Genomic DNA, 15,329 nt, shown 5'->3' on the forward strand with positions numbered 1-15,329 from the left:
AATTTCATTCAGCTTGAGCATCTGTAGTTGCTGCTATGATCTTAGACATCAGTAACTAAACTTCCCATAACTACCAGGTGTGTCCAGTGACCAAGTTACAGTTCTAGATTTGTCTAATCTAATGGGATTTTTGGGTTTTTCAATGTACTGATGTAACACCCTTCCCCCAGATGGCAGCCCTGTTGTCAGCAAGGATACTTAACAGGGAAACTCCTTGACGAAATTAATTCACAAGAAACTGTTTCAAAGGCATTGTTTTGCTTGTCAAAGCTAGCACAGCTTCAGTTGAATTGGGCTCCAATTTTCTTAATTTATTTCTGCAGCCTAATTAAATGCATCTTTCTTAATTAATTGATTACACTGGAGAAGATTGCCTCAAATGCACATAAACCCAGTCTGACTTGCAGAAATGCTGAGTATGTGCCAAATCCACCAAAGCCAATAGGAGCTTTTAATCAGTGCCTTTGGACAGAAACCCACACCCCAGCACTACCCACTGAATGCCTGCTCCTATTTCCCCCAGGGAGATCGGTGGAAGCTTTCTTCCCCACACCTTGCAGTAGAAACACAGCTGGCCATCGAGTCAGGAACACATCAAACAGGTCCCTAGCTGAAGCTGGTTGCAGCCAAAAGGCCATTCCACAGCTATCTGCTTAAATGTTGCTTTGGCTTCCCTGATGCAAAGCACTTCCTGTGACACTTTAGATATATTAGCATAATGAAGCTCAGAGTTTATTTCCATCCACCTCCTTTCAAGTGACTAGAAAGACCTCAGACTATATAATTTTCAGAGAGCAGTATTTTGCTGTACTGTTGCCTGGAACAGCTGCCTAAGCAAAGTATCATGGGTGAGAAGTTCCCACTGGTTATACTAGAAGTTCCAGCCCTGTTAGGCTCATTAAAAGGAACAGCACTTAAGTTTAATGGTTAGGAGAGACCACTTAATTTTGAAGCAGAGGATTTATGAATCAGTTATTGCTTCCATGAGTCTGAGACAGAATGCTGGACTGGATGGGTAATAACAACAAGGTCTGATGTGCCCTACCGCTGTGATCGGAGACAAACCCACAGAGGACACCTTGGCTCCACTAGCTAGGCAGGAATCAGCAATCTGATCTTTCTCCCCACACACGCCTGCTGTTTGCAGAGCCCTCTCACAAACACGGCTTCAGCCACATGAGCTTCCTCAGTAGCCCATAAATGCTTACTGACTCATTTCTATTCAATCGTCTAGAAAGCCCTCAACACTTTTGGAAGCATCAAACCCCATTCTCTGGAATGCTTAGTCTATTTTTGAGATATTGTTCCCTAAGCTTTGTCATCTATGTCTTGGGGTAGAAAGTAATGGTGTACATTCCTTCTCCTGCCAGATTTGAGACAGGTAGACCTTCATCATTTAAGGCTATATGGGAACACTCCCTTCAGAGCCCGATTGCTCTAAATCATTGTTTTAGAAACTGAAACAGGAGAACGAAGTCTATGCTTGCTTGCATTCTGTGCGCTATCAGTAAGTGGGGTTGCACAGGATTTAGGTCAAGGACAGGTTTATTTCTAAAATGCTATCTAATCTGACCTTTAGTATTGCTTTTATGTAAAACTGAACAGCCACAGCAACAGCTGTATGAGAAACTGAGCCCAAAACATAATACTTCTCCAAGCCCTACTGCAGTGTCCTTCCTGTGGTGCAGGGAAGAGAAATTTAAGACTTCAGGAGGCTACTATTGACATTCAGAGTACGTAGTCTGTTAAAGCAGGAGAGACAGTTTTAGCAGAAGAGAAATTTTATTGCAAGAATGTGTGTCAGGTGGTTGGTATTCAATATTCAAAAGAATACAACCTAGGGCTACAGCGACCATTAAAAAAATATATCAAATTTAATAACAGCCAGTTTTACATGCATGACCAACTTCCGAAGTAGCTCTTTTTTTACAGAGCTCCCCTCCTGAGCTTTGTTGCAAACATTACTCACTACAATCTTCCAGTCACAACTTAGTCCAGGGTCTTGTGTATTATTTTAACACAACATAAAAGCACAAAATGAACTCTAAAATAGATGATTAATAGAGGGAAAAAGGAGGGAGAGAGAGCTCTACAGCTGCTGCATTTTTCTTTTATTGTGTGGATTCCTACAGCATTGTATCTTAAATAAGTTATATCAGGCATCTTTGAAGCCCAAACAATTATGCTTTCTGAACTTTTTGCCCTTAGACTTCAATTGCTACTTTGCAGCTGGTCAGAGAAATTTCCAAATTATACACCGCACTTTTGCAATACTTCCTAACCTAGGAACTCTATCTAGGTAGCATATAACCACTACCTAAATTCATAATCCACTGGAAAAAATGGCAAGCATATTAGCAGAGGCATAGGATAACCACTTGCACTGCAAAAATTCTTGCTACCATCTTAACAATAGAGCAACCCCTTGCATTTACAGCTGAGCACCACCTGCTGGTTATCTCATCTAATTTGGCTCTTTCTCCTGCCACCCTCCTCCCAGTAAATCCTGAGAGCAGATCCTACATTTTAGGAAGACATACTGATGTAGCTGTTGCAGCTGCGTGCTGTAACATGGGACCTGAGATTTCAAAGCTGAGCTTCCAAACTCCCCAAGACATGAAGGTGGAGGCAGCTGTGAGGCCACAGCTGGAGCGGCCACCAGAGGGAGACAAAACTCTGCAGCCCCCAACATGGGGGGCAGTGGGGCAATAGCCCTCCCCACTGCATCTCCCCACTCAGTCTCAGAGGCCAACAAAAAGCAAGCAACTCGCAAATAAAAAGCAAAAGCAGCAGAGGTCCCTTTGTTTTCTGTTGAATTCCTGTGTGCCTCATTCTCCTCATTTTAATTTACTTCTCCTGAGACATACGATTTTGCCTTAATCTCTCCAGCATCCCCTAGTTGAAACGCAAGTTGCTGGTTTTCGCACACAGTTCCTCTGTTGTGCCAGTGACCTGGTGATCTCAATTTAACATTAACTACTTAATCCAGTTTGCCGAGAGGAACAGGCATGTTACGTGCTATTATGAAAAAATTCTGATCCCGGCCCTTCAATTATGCCACTTTGATCTTATAAAGTATCTTAATGGAGATGCTTTCAGGGCCACACCGTTGGAGTATAATTTAGTTTAACATTGTTAACTTAAGCTGAGATGGCCAAAGGTAAGTGTTTTAATTGTTTAACTTTCATTGAACTCAGTGGAAGTTGGACAGAGAAATCCCAGTACCATTTTTCAGAAATGGGAGCTATTACTGGCCACCAGCTGTTTCATTTCTGATCTCTGCCCACCAGTAATTCACAATTTATGTGTAATATTACTGGTATACCGATGACCACTTTTATAGCACACTATATCACCGCCCTGAATTTAGTATAGCTAGCTGTTAGAGCACCACTGAGCTGCACCGAAGGATAGAAAGAAAAGGAAAAACAACCTCATCCTATGAATCCTTCTGTCAACATAGCAAGCTATAAACCCAAACAACAGGATGACCCCACCCTTGACATTCCTCCAGGAAGACAAGGGAAAGCCAAACTTAATATTTCTAATTACCAAGGAAATCGGATTTTCCAATTAGATTGGAAAACCTTCCAATCTATAACCACCTTAAACCTGCTCCCTGAGCTTTACCGTACATCCTAAGGCAGGGCCTTGGCCCAGCTTTCAATTAAATTATTAATAGGAACAATAGAGTCAAGATTTCCCAACTCAGACACCTCAAGTTGTTAAACCCACATAAAGCAACATGTCACTAGATATGCTGAGTTCAGGTTTTCCTCCTGTAGCCAGGGTTTTGTAAGGATGTTGTGTTGGATCTTTCCCTTGTTCCCAACACAGGGAGGGCTCCCTTGGTGACCCAGTTAGCTGTGCCCCTGGGCCTCAGTGCTCTCTAGTGACAACACATTGCCTGGGAATGCCGGTTCCCCTACAAGAGCTGAGCCTCTGCAGGGTCTTAATTACAGAGCTTGGACCCTCTGTGTGACATTGTTTGAGATCTCATTGGGTCTGTGTGGCTTGGAAAAATTTGCACCCGGGGTGAACTGTCGCGCGGGGGGGGGGGGGGCGGGAATTGCTCCTTGCAATCTTTTTGCTGCCCTCAACCCCTTCACTCTCTCTCAGTGTCAGGGTCAGCCTGCTGAAGCAGCTGCCACCAGGGACTTCCATGGGACATGAGAATATCCCACAGAGCGCGGTGCTGCTGCCTTTCCACAAGGGGACTCACCATGGGTGGGCTGGTACGCGAGCTTGGGTCGGGGAGCTGGGTCTTGCACAGGGCTAGTTTCTTCCAGAATAAAGTTCCACAAACACTAATCACAGCAGATGGCATAACTGCTTAGTTTGGTTGCTTCCAATTTACTGTATAGAGACTGTAAGTTGCATACTCCAGTAAAAAGGACATGGCTGGGACACACTTTCCCACTTGGGGATGGTGTGGGAGGACAGCTGCCCATTTGCCCTGTGCCAGCTGTTGTTCCCTTGGCCATCAGAAGGCTCTAGAAGAGGGGGAAGAGCACCCAGAGCACACGCCACAGGGCTATGCAGGGGAAAGAGAGCGAGTAACTCAGCAAGCAGCAGGGAGAAGGGTCTCCCAGGGACTTTTAGGAGACCAGCAGGTTTATACACAACAGGTAGTCCGTGGAAGTTGCTGGGAGGGAAAGAAAGACTGAAGGAACAGACTCACCATGCAAAGACACTTTGTTTTAAGAGTTCATGTGTCTCACCCAACGATTTCTTTAATTCATGAATTACCCTTTTTTCAGCTTAATAGACTGTTCTCATAACCCCAGTTTTACAGACTAGAGGCTTTTTTTGCCTTTTGATGTGAGGTGATTCTACCTCAAGGTTCTGGCTGCTTCAGGTTTCTGTCACATATGGCCAAATAACAGGTTCTGGCACAAAACTCACCCTGACCCCATCTGGATTTTCCTGTTGGTTCAGATTCATGTAACTTCAGCTAACAGCAGCAAGACTGCAGAGAAACTTGAGTATTTCCTTTGCAATATCGTCCCCAAAACAATGTCTGCATCCCCCCAGACACTAGATGTGCCAATGAAAGAGGAAAATCGGTGAGGAAGAGCCAAAGGGTGGGATTATTTGGTTCCAACAGTGGGCAAGGACTCAGCAAGCTGCAGTCTGAAGGGAGGGAGGCGATGCTGTCAGAAAACTAGATCAAGTTCTGAGTTACTTCTGTTGCAGGCTGCCTGTGTGCTCCTAAGCAAGTTTATTTGTGCCTGTCGTAACAGGACACCCACGTGTGATGAGGTGTCTGGGTGCCACTTGAATCAGAAAATAATAGCATCCCCTCCTTGTGGGACATATCCCCTGCTTCTGCAACTGAGGTATCTCCTTCCTGACTTGAACTGCAGTGACAATTTTTTCCAGAAGAAGAGTGGAGCAAAGAGCCGTTGTATTCAGCACCTTACCTGCTCACAAGCTACAGAGCAGCAAAAGATTAACCTTAGCTGCTTAGAAGGGAATACCTCTAGGCTTCTCTAAGGCATTTCACTGGGTGTTTTCCATTGCTTTAAAACTCTGAACTTGTAAATGTTTCCCAGCAGAGTGCAGACCATTTCAGAGATATCACTTATATGTTCAAGAGGTGTCTTACATATATGAGCTCACTTTTCTTAGCTGCCTTTTGAGGATGCCTAAGAAGCAGACATCTCCAATGGTCCATAGGATACAGGTGAAAATTAGCTGCCTTCCCTGGTGGGAATTTGTTTCAAGTACCTTCTTGATTCAGTCTTGCTTCATACTGACCCTTTTTGAAGCAATGCATGCCAAAACAATTGCTTAATGTTTTGCCACTCAAAGGAGAAATTAAATTTAAGCCAATGAATCCATACTCAATTAACGAGCTTGAATATACACCTTGAAGAGCTGATGTAGCAAGTGTAGGGGAAAGAAATGCCCCATATTGGGTACTTTAGAAATCAGCTATGTTCATATCTTGTCGTGAAAAAATAGTACTTCTAATTGCTGGTAGCCATCCATAACTGCTGTCAGGTAGGTGAAGCTTTGTAGTGAAAGCAAGAGACTCAAAAGCAGGACACCTGTCTCATTCTGTACTCTGCCATCCTTCACTGATCTATGATGATGCATTTTGGCTCCTCAGCTGGTTCATTTATTAAAACATGGGTAATAGTTACATGGGTAAATGCTCTGCACAAGCTAACAATCAATCCTATTAAAATCCAGTTAAACTTTGAGGAACCTTCTACCTTTTTATCTCTAGTAGAGTTAGGATAAGAGGCTCTGACTGAGACCAGAGCTCCATTGTGCTAGTTACTGTACACACAAAAAAAATGAGGCATTTTCTTATGCTGGAAAGCTCTTAACATATAAAAACTGAAATAGTTTTATCCCCATTTTTACCAAGAATCCAAGACAGAAATTATGCAACAGCTTAGAGCCAAGCTCAGACCTCTCCAACTCCTAGAAGTGCCTTTACCCACACAGTCCCATTCTTGTCCATTTTAGTCACAGCAGCAGTGAAACCCTCTAAAGTGTAGCTAAATCACTTGCCATAATCAGTCTAAGAACAGGAGCAATAGCCTCAGTCAGACAATAACCAAACCACAAGCAGAAATGCTAATGTATTCACCCCACACAAAGCAATACTAAACCCACAGCAAACAAACATGACAGTTCTTCAGCCAGGCTCAGAGAGACACCATGGATGTGCTCAGCGGTACTCAGAGGTGCTCCCACACACGCTGCTGAGAACACAGCCGTGCTCCTTTCAAGCATAGCACCTTGCATCCTCTCCAGGTTTACCCATCGCCCGAGCCCTGGTGAGGCAGTAGCAGCCTTCCTTGGCACAGCAGGCTCCCAAGCAAGAGGCAGCCCCACAAGCCAGAGCTTAATGGAAGGGTAATAACACTAATTGAATCTGAACAGCCATAGCCATGCATCACTTTGCATATTCTCACATTAAAATGCAACAGCCATTTGTTAGAGCACTCCTAATGTGTTTAAAATCTTTCTAGCGACAGCTGATGTTGTTTCTAAGCATGACATTCCCAAGCAGCCTAACACAGACCTGAGACGCCACTCTGCAGACTTCCCTACCCTGAAGTTCATTGCTGACTACAAGTATCTGCCCCTGTAACCCCAGTTACTACCTCACTAGTTTCTGTATTCAATACCTAGTTTGGCCAGCCTTGATAAAAAAACATATAAACAATTGGGATTAAGGGGGTTACGAAAGTCTAGATCAGCAACAGCACCTTTTTTTTTTCTTCACCTCTCCTGATGGCATGAGGCCAGATGCTCAGCTGCAAACTGACACAACTCAGAGTGTGCCAGTTTTGAACAAAATCAGCAGATTCAGCCTTTTTAGATCCAGAGATTGGTTCAATTTCCTGGCAGAGAAGGAAGCTAAGCCTGGCAGTTTTTGAAGAAAGAGAATACTATGTACCCAGGTGAGATGCTGGTGAGCACTGCAATAGGAGACAGACACTGACCCGCAGGACAAAAACATTGTGAGTGTTGGTACACATGAAACTAGAAAAAATGCTTTGTGGATGAAAGACCTTATAAATAATAGAGGGACCAAACCCCCTGAGTTCCACTGTTTATGGATGTGATTTCATCAGCTCTGCCTCTGTTGAAACCCTCAGTCGTGTTCTCCCCTCTTTCCACCCGGACTGTCACAGCTTCCTTTCCATGGAGAGGCCTGAGCACTCAGAGGGTGGCCAGGGGCACATACGTGTCAAAATCTGCAAATGAACCTGAACTCCAGTGCCTTAGAGTGAGGTTTATCTGGGAAACACTGCAAGATGTAAAGCCCCCTGGGAATAAGAAAATCACATACCTAATTTCATCAGCTTCAGTGGCTTACCTGCATGATGAATTCAGTCCACAGGCACGTATAGCACTTCTACAGCAGATCTTAGCCACCTCTCTCCCTAGATATCACCTATGTGAGCATTCTCATTATTTTACAGACGGGGAAACCAAGATCCAGGGAGAGCAAGTAGGATGCCCTAAGCCACACAGCAAATGACAAATTAACCTTGGGCTTCCTCACGTGAAAAGCAACATCAGGCCAGGGCTGGGATGGTTCTGTATACAGAGTTGCAGGTCACTGGGTGAACAGAGCACACGGGACCGTTGCTACATGCTTGTCCCATTCTAAGATTTTTTTTTTTTTTTACCCTACACATCTGCTACAAACCGCAGTCAGAGGGGAGTAGAACCTTTGGTCTGATCCAGTATGGCTGTTACTGTGTTCCCTCAGTTTTAGAAATCAACCTGACCCCTCAGCATTGGATGCAAACACCCTTAGACTTGGAAGAAGTTCAAATTTAGGACCTTGCTTTAGGAATGTTTTGTATTAAAATGATTTATATGAACACATTTGCTCTTTGGATCTGGCAGCAGCCTGCGATCAGGCCCAGCTTTTCTTAATATTTTGGGCCATAAGCCATCCAGCTTGGGGATTTATTCTTCTTAACGTGTTTAGCTTTGTAAGCACAATGCAGTAGTTACTGTTGTGCCTCCCGGCTGCTCTTCCATTTTTTATAAACTCATTTTCTCTGCTAACCTACTTTTAATTTTTTCTTGTAAAGATGTTTTTGGTCTTCCCTTTCTTCCCCCCCCCTCCCCCAAAACACTGGGATAAAACTGCTCTGTGTGCTAAACACTAGTGACTTGAATAGGCTCCAGCTTCTATATCCTGGCTTTGGAAATAATTGTTCCCACTAATCCTTTTGAGTGCACTCCCAATTCCATACATTCAAAGAGCCGTCCCCCCACCACACATACACACCCAATTGCTTCTGTTCAGCAATCAGAGATCATGCATCAGCACATTGTAATTGCTGGTGCCAAGCAGTTCTTGAGCCCCCAAACCCACTAACTGCTTCTGAGCTATGGATGGAGGCTCCTCCACCAGTGTCACTGCCCTTCCCACCTTGTCCTCATCCCAGCTACCTGGAAAAGAAAAATTATCTTCTATTCCAGCTCAGCCTTGCAGCCTGCCAGTCGATTCCTGGATCCCTTCAATTCAGTATCATAAATACACTTAACGAGGGAGTTTAATATAGATTTGGTAAGACAGCTATTTGAGCGATACATAATTTATGTTGCCCTGTAGCATAGGAAGCCGAGTGGCGTCAGAGAGTGAACGGATTCAAGAAACTTGCCATACAGCAGCACAGGGTGCCAAAGGGGGAAAAGAGCGGGGAGAAAGAGGAGACAGCAACCCAAGGAAGGGGATGCATGAAGGAGGAGGAGCTCAATAGCAGGAAAAAGTGTGAAAGAAAGACAAGGTGAAAGGCGCAGGGTGATAAAAGAACGGAGAAGGAGAGAATAGAGGAAGAGGATGAAAGGAGCTGAACAGAAGATGCAGATGGGGACAGAGAGTGTCTGCAGGATGAATAAGAGATGAGAAGAAGCATGGAAAGGGAGAAATGGAGAGCAGAGCATGCATGCTTGATGCGACAAGCCGGTCTCTGCAGGCTGCGAGTGTCACAGCCAGCTGGGAAGCAGAACAGACTGCGTGTCAGCTAGAGGGCAAGGGCATGGAGAGGTGCCCCGGCTCTCGTGGGGCTCTGCTACCTCACGACTCACACCCGCTCCTCTCCTCTGCTCCCCCTGCCAGCCACAGCCAGGGACTGCCCAGCTTCACTTCCAACCCTTCAGCTCTACGTGCTGTTAGGTTTGGCTGTTAGCCTCCTGCTCTTGCGTGGCCTTACTTCAGGAAGTTGTAGTGAGAATATGAGGCCAGTCTTTCAGCTGGGTAAATCTGAGAGGCTCTGCTGGCAGTCTCACCCAACTGCACTTTCATCCCTCTAGCGATAGCAGTGTCCTACTTCGGCACCCCTTAGCTCAAGGATGAAGGTCCTAAGTGCTGTACCGTGGTGACACCTCTGCCCAAGAGAGCTCACCAAGTTTGCTTGCGGGTGTGAGATGAGACACAGGAGGTGGATAAAGCAAATGGAGAGTGGGAGTTTGAGACTAAAGAATATGAACAGTGCTTAGCAAGCACACAGGATCTGTGCCTGCCGTTTGCCTAGGCTTTCACTTCTGAAGAGGCAGCGGGTCTCAGCTCCTGGAAGTTACTTTTTGGTTGGAGAGCTCTCACCCAAACAGTTGGTGTCAGTGAGCCCTCCGTTACACTGAGCAGTGACCTGTCACAGAAGTGGAGGAACACCTCAGAGAAAGATCTCCAAGAGAACCAGTCCCATACATGGGGAGAGCCTGAGATACCAGGAAAGCATCCCTGATTTATTTTCTGGGATTTATCCAATATGAATTGAAGGCAACACAATCATTTGGCTCTGAACAGGACCCCTAGCGAGGAGAACAGATGGCTATATTAAAAGGAAAAAAACCTAAGCACAACTGAACTAGCTGACAGCCTCCACAGAGGCCGAAGAGGGGGACTGGCCCTGAACACTCAGTTTTTCTTTTGCCTGCAGCATCCATGATGAGGTTTACTATTACCTTGATTTGTGGAACGCAGCCAAGATGCTTGCTGTTGTGCCAAACTGGAGAAAAACAGCTTTTACCTCACAGAGTTCGCAGCATAGTTGGTACTGACCAAAGCGTTCCCTGCATGCCTCTTCTCTTGCACACGTGTGGCTGTGCACAAACCTGCTTCCTCGCCTGCAGGCTGACACGTACAGCCCTGCGAGGGAAGTCCGACCCGCTGGGTGGGCAGACGTCTGGTAATCGTCGCTGTTCCCGGTGCTGCCACAGATGCTGACTGTGCCTAGGCACGGCAGCTAGGCCAAGAATATTAGAATTGGCTCCCTTCATCCCAAGCGAAGTGGTCAGGAGCTGCAGTGAGTGAGCTTCTCTGGAAAAGTAGAGTAGCTAATAACTGTGCACTTAAAAGTAGAAGTATTGAGAGCGGGGCCTTTAACCTCTCCGCTTTCTGCCCGTAGAAAGGGAACTGTGCTCCTCTCCTACCTTGCAAGGTGATGACTCTCTGTGTGCTTTAACCTTCATCAACCGATGTTTACAAAGTACTTCTAAAGCTGCCAGCTGGCAAATACTGTGGAAAAATACCCCGGATTCTCCCTGGTGCCTGATGCTGCGTGTGTGCGTGCCTGCGTGTGCTCGCCTGTGTGCAGCTGGCTGTTTATCGGCCGGGATCCCCGTGGCAGGCGTCTCCGCACCTACCCCTCCGAGTGCACGGCTTGCATTCATGTCTGTTTTCTTTCGCATGCTCCAGCATTTCCCTTGGAACTAACAGCCAATAGTACAGTTTCTCCTCAGACATCCCCCTCTGCCAGAACGCTCCCATGAAGAGGATTATCATTCTCATACTTGTGAGCCTCATGCTGTCCCACTGTCTCTTTCAGGCTGTTCTCCCCTGGGGATAGGGTCACAAAACCCACAAAGCACACAGATTTGCAATTCGATCTGCTCTGTAATTTTTTTTTCCTGCCCTGAAAAATATGACAAGAGAAACGGTAGGATTTGTAGAAATTGTCCGAGTAGCTTTAAGAAAGCTCTGTGCTCCCTTCGCCCAAAATCTGCAAGCTTTGGAAAGAAATATTTAGATGAACCCCTTCCAAAAGTTTTCAGAAGAAAGTAGCTATTTCTTGTAAAAATGAATGCATAATAAAAAGCAAAGAATTTCCCTTGAAAATTAATTTCAGTGGAAATTTTTCAGGTAGCTTCAGTGAGCTGTGGAGCTCAGCATGCCCTCTGGTGCCAGAGTCAGGTTTCACAGGCCCTGGGACCTGCCAGCTCCCTACAGCAAAACCAGAGATCGAGTTTAAAACGGAAAAAAAAAAAAATCCCACACTTGTGGTGATATCCATCCATCTTTCTATAAGAATTCCTGCGAAAATTTAAAAATAACAATTGAAGTGAGAGTTCAATACTTGTGTTGCATGTGCTTTGAGTAAGAATAAAGCCTCTGACTTACAAAACATAGATGGGTGCCTCACTCAGCCCCTGCAGTGATCTGTATCGCTGCGCCACGTTTACACAAAAGGAAGCAGAAAGGGGATTTGCCTGAGGTCAGACTGAAGCCAGCAGAGTCAGGCTGTCTCATATGGAAAGCCAAAACATCCGGAAATGGGACATGGGAGCCGAGCTCCAGCACCAGTTGTGTGACTGGGCTGTACTTTTTCCAAGTCCTAATTTCCCCTACCCTTAAAAAGCAGGCAACAATGATACATCCCCATCTTGGGAAAGTGCTGCATACTGGTAGGTGCTATTTTCTAGCAGACATGCTGGCTCTGCACCAACGCTTGCAAGATGAACTTTGTGTCTGACTGCCAGATCCATATTTGCAATTTCCTCTTTGACGCAATATGGAGAAGAAAAGGCAGCGATCACCACTCTCAGAAGGGGAACACTTTCAAAGTGACTAGAAAGACACCAGCTCTAGCCTGATGACATAAATCACTTTGATGAGCTTTCAGGTATTTCCTGTGACTTGACAGGGCTCCGTTTGCCAAAAGGGAATCATTTAATCCCCCCAGTGATCCCATGCAACCCCCCCCCACAGCTGTCTGGGCAATCCTGCTGCAGGGAAATCTCAGTTGCTTGTGAATCAGCTCCTGAGCCGCAGCAGTTTATAGGACTGAAAGGACTGAACTTTAAGACAAAGCAAAAGCAGAAATGGTCCCATTTTGAAAAGCTGTGCATGCATTGTGGCAGCTCAAAAAGAGAGTCACAGCCATGCGTTCATACCCCACAGATGCAGTGGTTAGCTGGTGACAGCTATGGCACCAGGCATCCCAAGCAAAACCACCCTCCTGCATTAATTGAAATGCCAGGTCTCCGAAGACTCCTGGTTTGTTTAAGCCTCTTGTTATTTGAGACTCCAGGCTTGCATTTGTAGCCGCTGGACTAGGCAGAATACTTTGTAAGGGCCAAATCCATAGAGGAGCTGGAGACATCATAAGGACTCCGGCAAACTGGTTGATTGTTTAGCTGCCTAAGTGAAAGCCTGGCGCACAGCTTTCATCATCCACTAACCTTTTGGCCACCTTTGTGGATCTACTAAGCCTGGGCTGACAGAACTGTGAAATAGGACTCACGTTCTTCATTGCTCAGTGCAAGGGTTTCCCAGATCCAGTGATTCTGCATCAGAGGCTGGTGGCTGTCCCTGCCTGTGGTATCATGTCCCAGACAGGGGAACATGCCATTGCACTTATCCACACGAGAAAAGCCCATGTGAAAGCTGTCTATTTTCATTGCCTGATCATCTGGGACACGGAGCTCAGTACATTGCAAGTCTGCCCCATTTCACACTCCAGGTAAAGGAGCATGGGGGCAGGTCAAAAGGAGGATGTGTTTTCATTCAACAAGAGCTCCTGACTTGCTTTATTTGTCTCCACATAAGCAACTGGGAACAGATGTCTCATCCTCCTTGTACCAGTCACTCATTTAACAAAAGCTCTGTCTTATTTGTACAGTGTCCTTGTTCTCACACCCTTAACTCAGCATTACGCAGAGATAAACTATCAATGCCCAGCCTTGTGACGCTGCAGGGAGGAGGGCTGACTCTTCAGGAACAAAGAAGAAAGCACACGAAAGGGTTCAAATCTCAAATTTTGCACCACTTGGTACGGGTACCACTGTGTTGCGACAGGACCATGAGCTTTTAAGCCAGCTGAGAAGGGGGAGTAGCTAAATCTGGGTTTTTAAGACGTGTTCCCAGGATCAGACCTTTTGCTGGCCTCATTTGCCTGAGATGCGAGATACCTCTATTCTGCCCCAGACACCAGACAGTAATGTTTAAGAAGTCCTGAACCCCTACGCACTGCCTTAGAGTCCTTACTGGCTCTCTAGACTTCTACTTTTATCTCCTTCCAGTATCTTTTAAATTCTACCTTCCACAGCAAAAAATAGAGGCTTTGCAAAGGAGCCTCTTAACCACAGTAACTTTACTGTTAGAAACCACAAGAATTACATGCTTTAAGCTATCAAAAACCAAAAATCCCCAAAAGCACTTTCCTACCCCAAGCCAGCCCCTTCTTAGGGATCACAGTTCACCAATAGTTCAAACTGGACACAGTCCTTCCTGCCTGCTTTTTACTACACATCTTTCTCACACGAGGGTGATCGCTGGCACAGGCCACAACCCCCTTCCAAAATTCAGCCCAAATTTCAGTATCAGACACACAACCACATATAGCGCTCTCCCAGAATCACTGGCTTTGTTCACACTCCCACCCTAGCACGGAGAAAGCCACTCTTGCCCAGGGGTGCACAAAGAGACCAGAGACAGCAGCACAAATCACTAGCCATAACCCTTCCCTAGCATCACGCCCAGAGCACAGAGGAAAGATTACATTTTGTACTTTATCTGGTACAAAAAGACCAAAGTAGGACTCTACCATTTGATGTAGGTGCAGTCCTACCTCCAGTATGCACCCGGAGAAATCTCTTCCACCACTCTGAGCAAAAGAGGTCACCCCAGGCCCACACCTGGCCCTTATCTCCAGATTTAAAGGGTTATCCATCAGACAGTGCTGAGGGCAAGATTGCCAGTGTTCACTACAGCTGACAGGAGGCTGATTACCCAGAACTGAAGTCTGTCTGCTACGTGGAAGTGTTGTTTTTGTTTCTTTCTAGCAAAGAAGATCATAGCTTGCTGCAGATATATCCAAATCTTTTGTAATTGTTGCCTTTGCTGGTGGTTTATTACCAGCTGATGACACTCTGGGTGAACTATCGTCCCCTTTTCTATCTTTTTTTTTTTTTTTCATCATTTGGGCCAAGGGAGCTAACGGGGGAACTCACTTAACAAGAAAGATAGAGAAAAGCTGGATGGCTAAAAACAGCCAAATGACCCACAGCTTGTAATTAGGTTAAGGGCAACCAGGTGGTTTATCCCTTGTAAATACCCGTTTCTTTCCACTGACAAAAAACGTGCCTGAATGATTAGTTGAAGCTAGGTGTGATGGATCCCACCCCTTGTCTTGGTGCGTTTCAGTGCCTGGCGTTTTGAAGAAATAGTGCCCCTGGTTTCAGAAACGAAAATGTGGATTGTCCCATCTGCTCTAGCATCTTGTCTAAGACAGTAGCCAGCAAAAATTGTTCTGAGGAGATATACAGCCCAGCCACTGAGAGTCCTTTGAACGCTCGACCCAAAGAGAAGATCTCTCTCTAATCCCCTGTAAGTTTGAGGCTTGTCTGTGCCCTGAAGGAAGAGAATTTAATATTCCTTGCAAAATCCCTGGCTCTGGGTAATCTACATTATTGTAACTCTGGACAAGCTTGTTTTCCACAAAAATACCCAGTATTTTTCTAACCTTGCCGAGCTCTTGATCACCACAAGTATCTTGTGCCTATTAATATCTCGAGGTGACTGTGAGGGGAAACTGGGCGCTCTCAACATGTTTAAAACACGC

General features: G+C 45.6%; 1 protein-coding gene across 1 annotated transcript in view; it reads left to right on the plus strand.

Annotated features, from left to right (window-relative positions):
• Positions 1-15,329, plus strand: part of NINJ2 (ninjurin 2) — a 48,309-nt gene that overhangs the window by 30,146 nt on the left and 2,834 nt on the right.

The sequence above is a fragment of the Pygoscelis adeliae genome, unplaced genomic scaffold (genome assembly GCF_000699105.1).
Source record: "Pygoscelis adeliae isolate BGI_AS28 unplaced genomic scaffold, ASM69910v1 Scaffold38, whole genome shotgun sequence".
In the NCBI taxonomy this organism is placed as follows: domain Eukaryota; kingdom Metazoa; phylum Chordata; class Aves; order Sphenisciformes; family Spheniscidae; genus Pygoscelis; species Pygoscelis adeliae.